General features: G+C 41.7%; 1 protein-coding gene and 1 long non-coding RNA gene across 2 annotated transcripts in view; both read right to left on the bottom strand.

Moving 5' to 3' along the window:
• LOC139756894 (tyrosine-protein phosphatase non-receptor type 9-like) overlaps nt 1–17,477 on the bottom strand; it is a 189,478-nt gene that overhangs the window by 171,626 nt on the left and 375 nt on the right.
• LOC139756898 (uncharacterized) overlaps nt 1–17,477 on the bottom strand; it is a 46,520-nt gene that overhangs the window by 28,777 nt on the left and 266 nt on the right. The window lies entirely within an intron of this gene.

Raw genomic sequence — 17,477 nt, 5'->3', positions numbered from 1 at the left:
TGACTCCCTCCCATCACGGTACGACCCCGACCCCCGGGCCACGGCAGTACGACCCTCGCCCACGACACTCCCACTTACGACGCGACGTATGACGCATGGGTCATACGTGGGTTGGACCTGATCGTAAAGTGCTAGGTCGACGACGAGGCCATCTTACTGTTGAACTAGAGTCGTGTCAATCTTCATCTAAGGGTCGTGACGACATGTTCCAAAGGTTGACCTGTGAGCAGCGATTTTGTACGGCTCTATCATACTCTCCTGCATCTTGTGCATGCAAGGATGCTGCACGGTCCAGGCACGCATCTGGCCGTGCATCCTCCTGCGTCGTGTGCACGGCTGCACGGTCCAGCCACCAGGTCCCACGGGCAGACCCCACGATCTCTGCGATTCATTCGAGAAGGGAAGCGCAGCGGGAGGCCACACCGACACTAACGCACGCAACACGACGGTTCTTTAACATCAAACCAGAAACATTTCCAGGAAGCTAATCACAAGACCCCCTGACATGATGGAAGACGAGGGGGGGGGGGAGAGAGAGAGAGAGAGAGAGAGAGAGAGAGAGAGAGAGAGAGAGAGAGAGAGAGAGAGAGGGGGGGGGGGGAATTTCCTGGAGTATTTTGCCAAGCAGGATGGATGGTGGGGAGGAACACACAAGCACTCAAGTCTCCCTCACGTATGACTCAGCTATACAGGCCCACCCTTCAATATGGTTGAACTCTTGTCATTACCCAAAGACAGGCAGAAAGTGATGATACCAGAGGCGTGTCTCAGTTATAGAGGCACAGTGTGTGGCCGGGGTGTGGGGAGGTCGGAGGATGGGGTGTGGGCAAGAAAATGAGAGGTTGCAGAGTATATGGGAAGCCAGATAACAGAACTGATGCTCTATGCCAAGTTACCTGCTAGCAGACAGTATGCCACATTCTTAATCCAAACAGATGGAGTGAAGGATAAGGTTCCTCCCAACCTTCCACTATAGATGGTGACAGGGGAAGAGTAAAGCTCCCCACCCACCACACTCGCCAGCAGGAGAACACCTACGAACGAACACCAGGTGCAAGAGAGAGACTGGACACAAACGGTAACACTTGCACGACTCGGTCAAACTTACTCACCGATAATCAACATCATTAAAGAGTTTGTCTTGACGTGATTTAAATGTACCAAGAGCCTTCGCCTTGACATCTAATGGTCGCTACTTACTTACCTCCAGCCTCGGGAGTGTCCTCTATCTTTATGGGGCTACCCCAGCGCTCAGGAAGCTGGCCACGTACACCAGCTGGGATCACAGGTCAATAAATTGGCAAGTTTATTCCACCACAGTCACTAAACCTCGGAGTAACCAGCGTCCATGTTTATATCTCCTACCCTGTAATCTAATGCCCCTAGTTCTAACCCTTCTATCTCGGCCATACCAGAAGTAATTGTGGCAAGTAGTCGACATTCTTAAGTATTCTAAGAACCTCTCAATTCTATCGTAATCTGCGCTCTTTTATATGAATCATCTTAAATCTGATTCTTTCTTCATAAGGTTTACTTCTGAGCGAAGGCCAGAGAGAGTGGGAGGACCAAACACCAACACAGTTCACGGAGGGAAGGAGTCATGGGGACGAGGTAGCACATCCCCAGCAGCTACGGTCGTGAACCACCTGGTAAGAGAGAGAGGAGCAGGTAGGGCGAGGTGGCGAGAAAGGCAGGAGGGAGGAAGAGGTAGGTGGGGGTATGAGAAAGTCAGGAGGGAGGGAGAGGAAGGTGTTGGGGGGGGGGGGGGGAAGAAAGTCAAGAGGGAAGGAGAGGAAGGTGGGGGAGGGTGAGAAAATCAGGAGAGAAGGAGAGGAAGATGAGGTCATGAGAAAGTCAGAAGGGATGGAGAGGAGAATGGGATGGTAAGAGTCAATAGGGACGGAGAGGAGGGAGGGGGAATATGGAGTAGCCATAAGAGCAGGGGGGGAAGGGGACCTCCATTCACGGTATGCGCCGTCTGCCGGTCCATTCATACAGGTACAGAGGGCAGGAGAGGCGCCATGGGACTGTACCCTCTGACTCGCAGCCCACCACCACCACCCTTGATGTACACTGCCTCACTTGCACTATATCCTGCCCTCCCCCCCACTGTCCACCGTGCCCTCCCTCACACTATACCTTCCCGGCACTACGCCTTACCTCACAAACTGCCCTCCACCACACCCTGGCCGGCCCGGCCCTCATCCCTCACACTGTACCTTCCCTACACTTCACCCTACCCCCAACACCATGACCTTCATGCGCGAGACCCTGCCCTCTGTCAAACCCGGCCTCACGACCCTTCCATGGAGTCCAGCCGCCCCCAGTCCCACAATGTTAGTAAATAAGACGCACTCAGCTGAAGACTGCCAGAGAAATTCAAAGTGATTGAAACAGTAATGGTGTGGTCGGAGACAAAGCAATTAATCTTCAATGTTATGCCTTTCCGTAGGAATAATATAAATGACGGATAAAAAAAAATGCTCCGTTAATCATCATAAATACAAGAAAACAACTTGGTGTGATAATCACTGATATGCCACGCAATACCAAACAGTATATCTCAAGTCTGTATCAAAGATAAAAAAAAATGAAATACAGAAAAGAGCAACATAACTAATTCCATCACTCAACAGAAGCATTATGAGGAACGACCTATATATCTAATACTATTTTCTGTCAAAGAAAAAAATAAACAATGCTAGATGTAATATAAACTTCCCAAACACTACGTAATTTTCATCCGATCCCGCACGACATACTCAATATAAGATATTACTGGATCATGAATAACTATGAAAGTAAAAGGAAGAAAATATTATATTAACGTGGGCACAGGTTTTCCCATCTGCAGAGTTGAGGAACATAGGGATAAACTACCAACATATGTTTGTATCTTTAGATCTGAGCATCCTTATGGAAGATTACATATTAACCATCAAAGTACAGCAATATTCCCTGTCACACTTGACTGCCAAATTTCCATATTTCCATCATAGTACACCTATTCTTCAGCCGCCTGTGGTGGGTGGGTGGGGAGGAACTTAGGAGAGTATTAATGTCCCCCACCAGATGACCTTATGTTTTTAGCAGCGTTAAAGCCTGAACACCTCAGGCTTGGCCCTTAGGTGTGTGTGTGTGTGTGTGTGTGTGTGTGTGTGTGTGTGTGTGGTCAGTGTACCTACGTAACTCAATTTATCTGTCGCCACAATCTCCCATGTGCACTCAATGCTTCACCCTGCCCCAGGCCACGTCTCGCCTCGTGCTACATAATAACCTCTTGCCATAATTTTGCCCCGACTGTATCTAACCCCCCTCCCGCACAGCCATATCCTGCTTTTATTACTCTGGACGACTAATCAAGCCGAAGGCAACACGTCCATAACAACATCAAATCTCCACAACCTTCGACGACTCAAGACACTTGGGACTCAGCGTGGCTGAGAACTAATGGTCATCTATACATCTTTCATACTCTTCCCTGACCCACCTGTGCCTCGCCTGCAGGTCTTCCTCCCTCTCTACCTATCCCACAAACGCAGAAATGGGTAGGTTAGATCATCCTCTGTTCCTCTTACACCATCCAGCACGGGCCGTTCAACACACTGAAGTCCTCCCAGTTCTCTCCAAGCATCACGCCTGATAGTCTGATAAGACGTCACAGCACCAACTTCCTCACCATCACCTCCTGCCATCCTGGAATTGATCTGGCACCACAAGAGCATCCAGCTCCTACATACCGCTACAAGAAGAGCCCTGCTGCCATCCCAGCCTGTGTAAACATCATCGACAGCAAACAACCTGCCAACCCCATGTTAGTGTAAAGATTGGCCCCTTTTCATACACCTACTACGTATAGTGTATGTATTTTCTTAAGACTTAAGCCTTTGGCTGCATTAATTCTAAGAGTCATTAATATAATGATAATAATAATACATTATTGATACTATTATTGTATAATGTGCTACATGACATCCTGCCTAGAAAAACAAGGTGCACTTCACCTGGCCCGCCGCTGTGTATGTGCCTCACACCCACACCTCTGACCTTCCTCACCTGACCGGCACTTCACCCTACACGGTAACCCCTTCAGCACGACGGTACACTCCTTCAGCACGACGGTACACTCCTTCAGCACGACGGTACACTCCTCAATTTAGAATTATGCAAAACAAATGCTCAGCATTTGTACAGGAAAAGTGGCTACAGTGCTACACACACCATCAGCTGTTCCGCACCTGCTCAAGCAGCTATTGCTCGAGTTATGTTCACCATCATAATCTCAGCACCTCCCCAGGTGGCCCTGGCTCCACTCATGTTATACACAGCAGCCTTCCTAACGGTAGACCACTCCTGTAAACAGCCAGTCCTTAAGTCAACAGTTTATAATGGTGGTGAAGATGATGGCTATGGCGCATATGATGACTAATATGATGATAATCATAATGATGATGACTGAAAATCATGATGGTCGACGATAATGACAGAATGCGGTTAAACATTTTACTAACAGGTGATGAGAGTGGTGACAACGGTAGACTGTAACCGAGTGATGGTGATCTCTAGCGATGATGATGATGATGCCAATCTCCGCATGGATCCCCTACAATCCGTCAGGTAGGCCGGTCTGGAGCAGCAGGCCAGTCAGGAGCAGCAGGCCAATCAGAAGCAGCAGGCCAGCCAGAAACAGCAGACCAGAGGCAACCGGGAGCAGCAGGTCAATCAGGAGCAGCAGGCCAGTAAAAAGCAGCAGGCCAGTAAAAAGCAGCAGGCCAATCAGAAGCAGCAGGCCAGCCAGAAACACTAGACCAGAGGCAACCGGGAGCAGCAGGAGAGTCAGGAGCAGCAGGCCAATCAGGAGTAGCAGGCCAGTCAGGAGCAGCAGGCCAGCCAGACGCAACAGGAGGCAGACATGGCCCCAGGCCAGAGCAAGGATATCCGGTCCACGCCGGTGCACAACCCCTTCATTAAAGGCGCCCAATATAACAGGACCTCCAGATGGTTCCCAGCTTGGTCTGCCACAAACGTGGGAACAATCTTGTGGTTTCAGTTTCCTTAAGGAAATGTGGTTTGGCCGAGACACCCAGGGTGGAGGGGTGAGGGAAGTGGGACACAGGGGAGGTGGGAGAGGGAATGTTAAGATCGGAGTAAGGAAGGGAAGGACAGAAGGAAGAGGGAGGTACGGGAGACGGAATGGAAAGCAGCACCGGCTGAGTCACGTATCCGGGAGAGTTTATGTCCATAGTGCTAATTCTGCCATGTCCACAGTCCCACTCCCGCCATGTCCACAGTGCCACCCTTGCTTTACAACGATAACTGTACCATACTCAACACTATCATACACACTCGGCCACTACGTCGCAGGTGATACAGTACTTTGGGAGTAATCACACTTTCCATCAAATCTGCACCTAACAAGATTTGCATTTATTTTTCGTTTCTTTAAAGTCAAAAGGACTGTCATAATACTCCCCTTCGAGACAAGGTCTTACATGATATACTGAGAAAGATAGAGACAGGAAAATGAAGAGATGAGAAAGGAGAGGAAGGTAGAAGACAGCAGAGAGAGATACCAGGCAAGAAAGGCCACAAGGAAGATAAAAGAATGCGAGGTGAGAGGAGGAGGGAGGGTTTTGCTGTGAGGAAAGACAATCATTTACTTAACTAGTCCAATCACCAAACCAGAGGAGACATCCAAGAACACACACACCACACCAATAATGAATGGAGAACATAAAAATTTTCCCATCACACAACATAACGAACACCCACTACGTCAACAACAACCAACTTGGTTATCACCATCACAACATTACCTATACCTACTACGTCAACAAAAAAGCAAAAGAGTTTCGAGTGATTACTAAGGTAGTGCTCTTGGGGGAGCAGGGGCACCAATAAGATAGTGATCTTGGAACAGGGGCACCAATACGGCAGTAATCTTGGAGGTGCTGGAGCACCAATACGGTAGTGATCTTGGAGGTGCTGGAGCACCAATACGGTAGTGATCTTGGAGGTGCTGGAGCACCAGTACGGTAGTGATCTTGGAGCAGGAGCACCAATACGGCAGTAATCTTGGAGGTGCTGGAGCACCAATACGGTAATGATCTTGGATGAGCTGGGGTACCAGTAAGGCAGTAATCTTGGAGAGCTCGCGCACCTGCACGGTAGTGTTCTTGGAAAACCGGTGCATCGCCATGCCAGGTGGCCAACACTAGCACTGGACACCATGACCCCAGTACACAATGAACGTTTTTCACTATTCATTAAACAGTAGAACTGGAAACCTTTGGTTAGATTCAACTGCATAATTCAAAACGTTGCTTACATTCTATATTAGAACTTCAAACGTTTGTTTATATTCGACCGAGGAACTTGGAACGTTTGTTTACATTCGACTGAGGAACTTGAAACGTTTGTTTACATTCGACTCAGGAACTTGAAACGTTTGCAAATTACATTCAACATGAAAACTAGAAAAAAAAAGTACACACAGGTAGAGCTCAGTCAGCCGGGTGAATAGGATGTAGCCTTATACGATGCTGGTGACCAGCTGAAGGAAATAGCCTACAAGTGATATCATCATCCCCCTTCCCCCAAACGCCCTCACTTGTTCCCTCCAATATCCTTGTCTTGCATTCAACGGGTTACTATGACCCCTTGAGGCACGGCGGTACATCCCTTTGATATAATACAATGACCTTGAATCTGACCCCTCAAAGGTTAAGGTCATAGTCAGGCTACCATACCAAGGGACTGTATCATAGTTTCCAGATACGTGGTCTTGATCAAAAGGTTAAAATCTCCTTAAAAATACATACACTCAGTAACCACACTAAGTAACGCTGGAAAACCATTTTTCAAAAGGAAAAAAAAAAAGTTGCTTGCCTGCGGAGCAAAGGACCTGGTATACAACACAAAACTGCTTCACAAGACGCTGAGCAGACAACTTACTCAGCAGCCGCCGCCAACACACCCACAGTGGCCTCTCCTACACCATACGTCGGGAGGACCAGGTGAGTTCTACCACTTACACTAACATGCCCGCCCCCCACCCCCCAATCCCGACACCCTAGTACTCGGTCCACTATTTCATCCAACGACAAGGGAGAGAGAGCTATTATTTCATATTCACAGCCTGGGTCCGCTTGCATTCTATGTGCTATTATTCCCGTCGACGAGCTGGCTGGCATTGGTTAGGTGACGAGGAGAAAAGCAAACACATCACCACGCCATGGGTATGTGACCACATTAGGCAAGGCAACCATAATGAGCCAACCACAATTAAATATTCTAAAAGCAAACATATACTTATATGTACGGCTGACACACACACACACACACACACACACACACACACATATATATATATATATATATATATATATATATATATATATATATTTTTTTTTTTTTTTTTTTTTATACTTTGTCGCTGTCTCCCGCGTTTGCGAGGTAGCGCAAGGAAACAGACGAAAGAAATGGCCCAACCCCCCCATACACATGTATATACATACGTCCACACACGCAAATATACATACCTACACAGCTTTCCATGGTTTACCCCAGACGCTTCACATGCCCCGATTCAATCCACTGACAGCACGTCAACCCCGGTATACCACATCGCTCCAATTCACTCTATTCCTTGCCCTCCTTTCACCCTCCTGCATGTTCAGGCCCCGATCACACAAAATCTTTTTCACTCCATCTTTCCACCTCCAATTTGGTCTCCCTCTTCTCCTCGTTCCCTCCACCTCCGACACATATATCCTCTTGGTCAATCTTTCCTCACTCATTCTCTCCATGTGCCCAAACCACTTCAAAACACCCTCTTCTGCTCTCTCAACCACGCTCTTTTTATTTCCACACATCTCTCTTACCCTTACATTACTTCCTCGATCAAACCACCTCACACCACATATTGTCCTCAAACATCTCACTTCCAGCACATCCACCCTCCTGCGCACAACTCTATCCATAGCCCACGCCTCTCGCAACCATACAACATTGTTGGAACCACTATTCCTTCAAACATACCCATTTTTGCTTTCCGAGATAATGTTCTCGACTTCCAAACATTCTTCAAGGCTCCCAGAATTTTCGCCCCCTCCCCCACCCTATGATTCACTTCCGCTTCCATGGTTCCATCCGCTGCCAGATCCACTCCCAGATATCTAAAACACTTCACTTCCTCCAGTTTTTCTCCATTCAAACTCACCTCCCAACTGACTTGACCCTCAACCCTACTGCACCTAATAACCTTGCTCTTATTCACATTTACTCTTAACTTTCTTCTTTCACACACTTTACCAAACTCAGTCACCAGCTTCTGCAGTTTCTCACATGAATCAGCCACCAGCGCTGTATCATCAGCGAACAACAACTGACTCACTTCCCAAGCTCTCTCATCCCCAAGCGAGGCTACACGTTTGAACTGACAATGCGACTGCCAAAAACCGTGACCAGCCGAATCAAGGCTCTATACACATGTGGCCCGCCAACGCTACACTGCTAAACCAAGACTACTACTATACACATATGAACAGCTGTACAGGGGTAACATTACAGGGGTAACATAAGTGCTAATTCTTATATCAAGTCAAAATAACAACAGCCCTCGACCAAAATACCGCATTAGGATTTAAATCATTCTTACATATACTTAAACAAATAATGCACAGGGAAACAACAGCCATCAACCAAATCATTCTAACATATACTTTAACAAATAATGCATTGGGATACATGGCAATACAAATATGTGTCACATTTTAAAGTTGTAATACACCAAGCCATAACTCGCAATATATGTACAATACTAGATAATTGCTGCAATCAGCTACACACACACACATAAAGAAAAGTCATTTCAGTGTTAAAGAGTACGGTTTCAGGGAAAAGACATCACTGAAACACCGCATAGATTCAACAAGTTCTCCGACAAAAGGGGAAGGCTGGGTGGACTGTTTGTCCCTGACTGCAAAAGAGCATTTGACAGTGTACCGCATGGGAACATGATAAGCAGGTGGACCATCCGGAAGAAATAAAGGGTAAACTCCTTCAATGGAAAGAGGACTATCCAAGTGGAAGGGAAGAAAGAAAGCATGTAAGGGAAGCCTTCTCCAAATAGGTTGTGAGCAACAGTTCCACAGACTGTGTTCCTGAGACAATAATCTTGTTGATCTATGTAAATGACTTGATGGAAAGAATGGTCTCTAACAAATATTTTTGCAATTGATGCAGAGGTCATGAGGGAAGTGAAGTGTGAAGAGGACTGCATTAACTTTTAAGAGGACCTACACAGACTTCAAAGTGTGTTGGACACATGACTGAAGAAATTCAACCCGAGCAAATGTATAGTAGTAAGGATGAGGCAGTATGAGAAGGTCTCAACAAGATAATTATTCTACAGGAAGAGGGGCAGTATGAAAAAGCCTCAATGTGATTACCATCCTGCAAGAAATAAACTTAAAAATTCTGTGCGTTAGAAGGACTTGGGAGTAGGTGAATGATAAGAGACTGATAAATATCAAAATAGTTTTCGAGGATATGGATAAGAAAATATTCAAAAAGCTGTTCATAACCTAAATAAGGACAAAACTAGAATATGCTTCTCAAGTTCAGTCAAAGCACCAAAAGAGGCCCCATAGCTAACCGAAAAGGTCTTGAGTGCAACAAAGACAGTACCAGAATTAAGAGAACCAAGTTACAAGGGAAAGGCTACAGGCTTCAAATTTGCCCACCCTGGAAGAGAAAAGAACGAGTGTTGAGTTGATCACAACCTTTAAATCATTAAGATGGAAAATGTGAGCAGTTCTGCAAGTAAAATAGGGATATAGCAACCTGAGGACAAGACATGATGTTGGGCAAGAAACTGATAATAGAAAATTTATAAAGTAATTCTATCCTTTAAAAGTAGTGGATAAATGAAACACTCAGAATATGGTTAATGCAGATAGTATATATAAATTCAAGAAGTTGTATGACAGAGAATATTCAAGAATTAAGCCCTCTTGAGTGTAAAACTTCCCCAAATAATATAAAGAGGTAATTACACACAAACTGTAAAAGGCAAGGTGGTCTTATGACTTAAAAGTGAAAATACCAGCCATCACTGTAACTACTGTCAAAGCCATTTAGCATTTTGGGGGTAAGGTAAAAGTAATAATTCTGGAACTCCATTTATATACATCCAGTCTCAATTCTAATTACATTCATTTTTGAAGGACTATTTTTTCCTGCTTTAGATAAATTAAATAAGTGTATACATAAATAATGAAGAAATATAAGGCATTATAAATTATCTTAAAGTGAATGTAATAAAATCAATTATAATATTACAAACACCAGTGCTGGTACATTACGGTACAACAAAGATAATCAACGAAAAGATTTATATCTAATACTGAATTCCTTCCTTTCATTGTCACTTTCAATTTCTATGTAATGGCGAGTCACACTACAACTGTGAATGTCTTTGCATTAAAATGACACAAGAGCAGTCTGGCCAAATTCCCTACACTCACATCCTCTCATGTCAAAACCACATTTGCAGAAGCAAAGAATGGCCTAAATAACAAGCAAACAAAAATGTTTAACAAAATACATTAAACCACTCATTTTTCATGTTCTTTGTTTAACATATGGCTTATGGTACATACACTCCCAAGCTGTAATGTGCGAGTTTATGTCCTGAATACACAAGAGCCCTTACTACTCTACTGTCGATTCATAAGAGTATTAAACACACGAGACCCTCAGCCTGCCTTAGTAACTAGCCTTAAACACAACTCCAAAGTCCATGTAGGTACTGATCAAATGCATAATGTATGTCTACCTTTGTACAAGATACATAATGCCTGCAGCCCATCTCAGTAACATGAAATATATTACTGGATAGTTCATGTATGGGGGGGGGTTGGGCCATTTCTTTCGTCTGTTTCCTTGCGCTACCTCGCAAACGCGGGAGACAGCGACAAAGTATAAAAAAAAAAAAAAAAAAAAAGTTCATAAACAAGTGTAGTTATCCTGCATGCTATGTTTATGTACCAAATACAATAGACCCTCTGCCTACCACATTAGCTTCCCTCATATTCACCTAAACTAGAGTTTGTCAAATGCCTGTGATGTTTTGCCCATGCTTTACTAAGTTGGATTGTAATTGATTTACTTATTTTTCCCATCCAAACTTATAATTTCTCACTAAACATACATCAACTGCAACTACTTTTTAAGGATCCAAGCCAAACCTTTCAAAATTCAAGAGATGACCAAGTAATAAAAACAGCTACTTGAATCCAAAGCAGACCAAATTTGACATGAATCAGCATTAAAATTCATTCAGATTTTCACAGGAAAACTCTTTAAAATCATAAAATACACATAAGAGGAATGATTCCCTATATTAGAAGTGAATACTTATAATTTATGCAACAGAGTGCTTATTACTTACATGTCCAGCCCAAACAAATTCCTAAAATTTCAGGTCTCTTAAGATCATAATAAGTAGAAAAACATATACTTCAAGCACCCTCCACAATTAACTTTCTGCATCCCTCATTCCTACATGCAATCGTTTCTACATCCTTCATCTATCAAAATTTAATGTTCACAATTATATTCAAATTCAAATTACGACCCACTCTAAGAATAACAAGGCTGCAAAATTATGAAATGTGAAACATTAAATAAAATATCAGATAACTCAAATAACAATTAACGAAACAATGGCCAATCCTGACTGCCCTCAATACATACAACTGTCATTTATTATACAGTCAGATTCTCCATCTGATGCTCCAAAGGATATACACCCAAATTTCCAAAGCCTGGGCTTCTAAGATTCCTGCAAAAATGGTGCACAAGTCTCTAAGGGTTGCCAAAGCACCTACAAGTCCCATATAGTTTCAGAACATTCGCAACACATTTTCCATATGCTGCTGTACCCCAAAACTTTCCATGATTTTTCCCATTTGAATTCAAGGTGACAGCATTCTATGCCTTTCTACGTTATTTCCATCTCATCCAATCTAATTCTACCCTTATAATGGTGTCGAACAAGCTTCCTAGCAACTGCACTGTGCGTAGTGGTACACAGATGTCAGCATACTTCCTATGAAAAATCATACATTTCACAAAAATTAGGTAAAGGGAAGTCAGTGCATACTGTCTCCGAGCAATATGGAGTCACAAAAACTAGATAAAAGGAAGTCAGTGCAAACTGAAACAGAGCAATATGGAGTTTGTAAAACCAACATGCAAGATAACAAGGAACGGGAAATGCTGATGAAGTTTTCAATGGTGATCTGCACTAGAATACTACACATCACGACAACACAAAGCAAGATCGGCTTGCTTTGATAAGCCTGTGCACAAGTGGTTTCAATATAATCATTGTAAAGCATACATCCGTTTGGGTCACTTTTGCAAATTCTAAGTACAATAAACTAACTTTTCTTAAATGTATGGTATGTTTACATAAACAGATCTCTCATCCAAATACATCCAAATTTAGCAGGGTATGGATTTACTATTAAGATTACAGACACTGATCTTTCAAATGGGTCTTCTGGATTTTAAATGGTATTTGTAATATATGTAAATATATACTATATAAAAATCTAGAAAAACAGCAGTTCATTTATCATACTTAACGAAAGTCCTTGTTTCTACTCCTGACAAGAGAAAAGTCATGCAATTTCATAATATGAGGTGCTAGGCACTGGATGCTTACCAATACCATTACAAGGGCAAAACCCACAGAAATAGTATAGTAACAAAAGTAAAAACAGTATGGGCATGATACCCGTACTTCAAACTTCAGACTCTCATGTGCCATTAAAGCAGTAATCTCAAATGCATGGCCAATCAGATTTTGAACTATTTTCAGACCTTTAGACCACAGTACGTGTGATTTGACTGGAGATCTTCTTGTATAACACAAAAATAGCACGTAAAAACAATATCAGGTATACAAATTCCCAAAATTAATGTTGGGAAATGTTTAGATCTCAATCTTTGCCAGACAAAAAGGTCAGTACACAGCATTGAAAAGGCCTAACATTTCATTGCTATAAACATATTTCTTTTCATGACAGAGTCACTCTCAAAATCAAAACAATGGCAATCCAAGTACCCAAGTACAAAATGTATAAAAAAAAGCACTTCAGAAGGGCAATTTTTTACTCAAATGCATTGAAAAAATGGAGAAGAAATAAGGAAACTCATGGCATCTTGACTTCTCGCTTACAAAATTTAATTATCATTATTATTATCATACTTAATTGCTGTCTCCCAGGTTAGCAAGGTAGCACAAGGAAACATGAAAGAATGGCCCAACCCACCCACATACACATGTATATATATACAAGCCCACACACGCACATATACATACTCCTATGAGTCCACGGGGAAAATGAAACACAAAAAGTTCCCAAGTGCACTCTCGTGTAATAATCACATCATCAGGGGAGACACAAGAGAGGAATATAACAGTCAGTTGATGTACATCGAAGAGACGAAGCTAGGACGCCATTTGGTAAACATGTGATTGTCCAAAATGTGTGTTTTGGACAATTACATGTTTACCAAATGGTGTCCTAGCTTCGTCTCTTCGATGTATATCAACTGACTGTTATATTCCTCTCTTGTGTCTCCCCTGATGATGTGATTATTACATGAAAGTGCACTTGGGAACTTTTCGTGTCTCATTTTCCCCGTGGACTCATAGGAATATCTTGATCACGCGCAAAATTGTGATCCTTTCCAACATATACATACGTATACATTTCACCATATACATATATACAAATGTACAAATTCATACTTGCTGCTTTCATCCATTCCCATCGGCACCCCGCCACACATGAAATGGCATCCCCCCCCCATGCACGCACAAGGTAGCACTAGGAAAAAACAAAAGCCATATTCATTCACACTCAGTCTCTAGCTGTCAATTGTAATGCACATGACATGCATCACACAAATTTTCTTTTATATAGCACTATATAAATCCAACAGCATCAACATAAAATAATTTCAGCATTTTCGAGAAACTTGTGAAAATGTAAAGAACTACCCATCAACTAACAGGATTTCACTATCATGTAAAGTACTACTATCCAATGCCACAAGATTGGTAATAATTTTACAAAAATTACCTAACATCCAGTACTGTATCAATTGTTTCATTAAAAAAAAAAGATAAAATAATCACTTACTATACTAAGTTCTGTATTGGGGGACAACTTACAAGTAAAAAAAAAAGTAAATTTCAATCATAACCATAGAGATCTTTTCATGTTCAATAAATGCGAGGATCAGCTCATCTAACAGGGTGGTACGAGTTAATACACGTCCATTTTCTTTTCATCCCAAAGTATTTAGGAGGATGCAACAAAAGAGGAAGCATCTGCCAGACATCAATTAACATTAAACAACAGCTCCCACAGTAAACACAGTGAACAGGCAAACATTGATATCTAAGTAATTACAACAAAGTGAAAGTAATTCACCTACGTAAAAACTAGCTGAACAAACTGAGACTCGCAAAACAGCCAAAATAGACATCAACAACGTCTAACAGGACGAGTACAATGTTCTTTGCGAGCACAAAAGGATATGCATGGCAACTTCATTAATAAATCAATCATCAGTAGTTTTAGTATCATGTGGGCTTGAGGATAATGCAATTCTAGGTATCTCACTTTATCACAGACCTACTCCCATACTGAAAGCTTGTAAGAGTCTTTGTAGCTATCTAGCAAATGATGGCTTATTATCAACACAAAATAATTAGCATATGGAAACATCTGTAAATGCACATAAAAGCACTTTAACAGCCAACTGAATTTTTCGTACTATTAACAAACAAGGCAACTTCAAAAAGAACCAGGCCCAAATGCACCTCTCAATGCAAGCTTCTCCAAGAGCAACAATAAATATCCTCAACAACAACACATCTCCAAAGGGATGGAAGCATGATAACCATCCTGACTCTTTTACAATCAATGAAATACATTTCTGAATATTGATGCAACAAAGCCTCACTCTACTACAAGTGATGACGGATACAATGGAGATAAAAAAAAAATTTGAGCGATGTTCCATGACCAAATGTGGAATTTCATCCAAGTTAGAAACCAGTTTAATTTCCAGGTTAAACCTTTTTATTAAAGAATTAATTCCAGCAGAATGCTAACCATGGTTATGCATCTTATGCCAGTCAGTCCTTCAGATGCTGCAAAACAATTTAATGGACTTGTACGATATAATCTTTATGACCAAAGTTGCAAGTTAAAAGAGTAACTCGCAACAGCAGACAGACGAATGACATACATACAGACAGATACTAAAGAAGAACAGAAAAATCCCTATTCAACATAGACTGATATGAAGATGAACAAAGAAGTCTTAAGTGTCACCCATGAGATGCTGCAAACACATATTACAGTTTTAAGTGTAATTTCTTTCATACTTGTTCACCACTTCCCATGTTAGTGTGGTAACACCAGGAACAGACAAAGAAAAGGCCTTATTTGCTCATCTATAGCCGTCATAAATACGGAACCGAAATAACTGCTCCCTACACACGACCAAAACCCCACAGACCTTTCCATGGTTTCCCTCTGGCTGCCTCGTATTCAATATAATCTTATTAGTGAAAAAATTGCAGAGAAGAAATAGCAAGGGCTTCATGAATACAAATGAGAAACATTGTGCTTAAAGATACAAACTTTCCAAACATTAGGTATATAAATCTCTGAAAACCTCAATCAACAGCCAAGCTAGTAGAAATATAAACATTAACGAGATTTGATGCAAGGGACCACACAAAATGGCAACTTGTGGGAGGTCGGGCAGGAAAGAAAAGAGTACTTCTTCACATTTGTGGGTAGTTGGATTGATGTTCAATCATGAATACATCTAGTACAGTTTAATATACCAGGAATAAAGATACACCTTCACTGCTAGGTTCCCTTGATTTTTTATGAATGTTTTATCTATTTTTACATGAGTCACACCAATTAATGTCCATTTCAGGTCTGCATCAAAATTAGCAACCTATGCTTCAGGTACATTTTAGAGTTCACTGTGCTTACAAAAGTACCAACGGTAGACCAATCTACTTTACCTTTCATAATGATCGATATTTAAAAAGATGGTAATATATCAGACAAACTGGAGTCAAGTATTACAATAGTAGGTAATGTACTGTAAAAAGACAATTAAAAAGGATAGTGAGAACACCTAACTTCCCAGGCAACGAATGATTAATCTTCAAATCCTAGCCAAAATATATGTCACTGTCATGAAAATGCAATGCCACCATGGTGCAGGATGTAAAGAAAAAAAAAAAAAATTGGTTCTGCTACTTCACAAGTGTATTACCCTATATTCAACCTTTTAAATACTGACAAAATACAATGCTCTGCAACCATTTCAGCACCTATATCTACCTACTCAAAGCAAATAAAACCTAAGTAGCCATTTCCTAAACTTACAAGTGGTTTTGATGCAGGGTTAAAGCAGATTTTTACTCTCAGAATTCTCACACCTATTGCAATGTTTTATATCATATAGTTAAACATAATGCACCAAATCATTCGCATCATTCTCTAAACACTACGCTATCACTGCAAACTAAAAACATTCAATATACAAAGTTGTCTGCTAAGAAAACAGGCAAGAATCCAGGGCCGACATCAATTCAGGAGATAAATTGAACTTTTGCATACCTACATTACGTGGAATCAATTTTAACAAATGAAAGCAACAAAGACCATGGGATCACTTCACATTCACCATTAGCTGAAGCTATACAGAATGGACATTACTAATTATTAGTTTATGCTATCCATACAGCACATGGCTCACACACCTGATAAACCATAAGGTTGTTGAAACTAAACCACAATCAAGTTGTCATTACACTAGTGCATTAATGCTCTAAGCATAAAGTTGCACATTTTCATGTTCTGCCACATGCAAATGAGGTTAAAAGAGGCTCATAAAATCTAATGAGTAGTTTTCAAACTCTCAACATGTACTTTAGCTCCCTGTCCTACCATGTTGTTCACATTCCATATTCTTTTAGTTGCAAACTTTATCAAGGCAACTTGTAATTTTTCTTATATATATATATATATATATATATATATATATATATATATATATATATATATATATATATATAAAGTTATATAAGAAATTAACATGGGTTCTATTTTTTATTTATATCTAATTCTGCTTCCCCGAAAACTGCATCACATATCACAACACATTTCCTGTCCTCCTACCAGAAATAAGCGAGTGGACAGCTATGCTGGTTGCTCTAGGGCCAGGCATTGAGGGGGCTGGAAGGCCAGCTGGTGGCCAGCCATCGACCTGCCAGGGACACAGTGCAACACAAGCAACACAACCACTGGCAGGAGAGCATCATAGCAACAAGTTGAAGGGGTTTCTTAACACCCACA

The sequence above is a fragment of the Panulirus ornatus genome, chromosome 23, assembly GCF_036320965.1.
Source record: "Panulirus ornatus isolate Po-2019 chromosome 23, ASM3632096v1, whole genome shotgun sequence".
NCBI lineage: Eukaryota > Metazoa > Arthropoda > Malacostraca > Decapoda > Palinuridae > Panulirus > Panulirus ornatus.
Note: the sequence above shows the minus strand (reverse complement) of the source record. Positions and strands in the feature narration are given on the sequence as shown.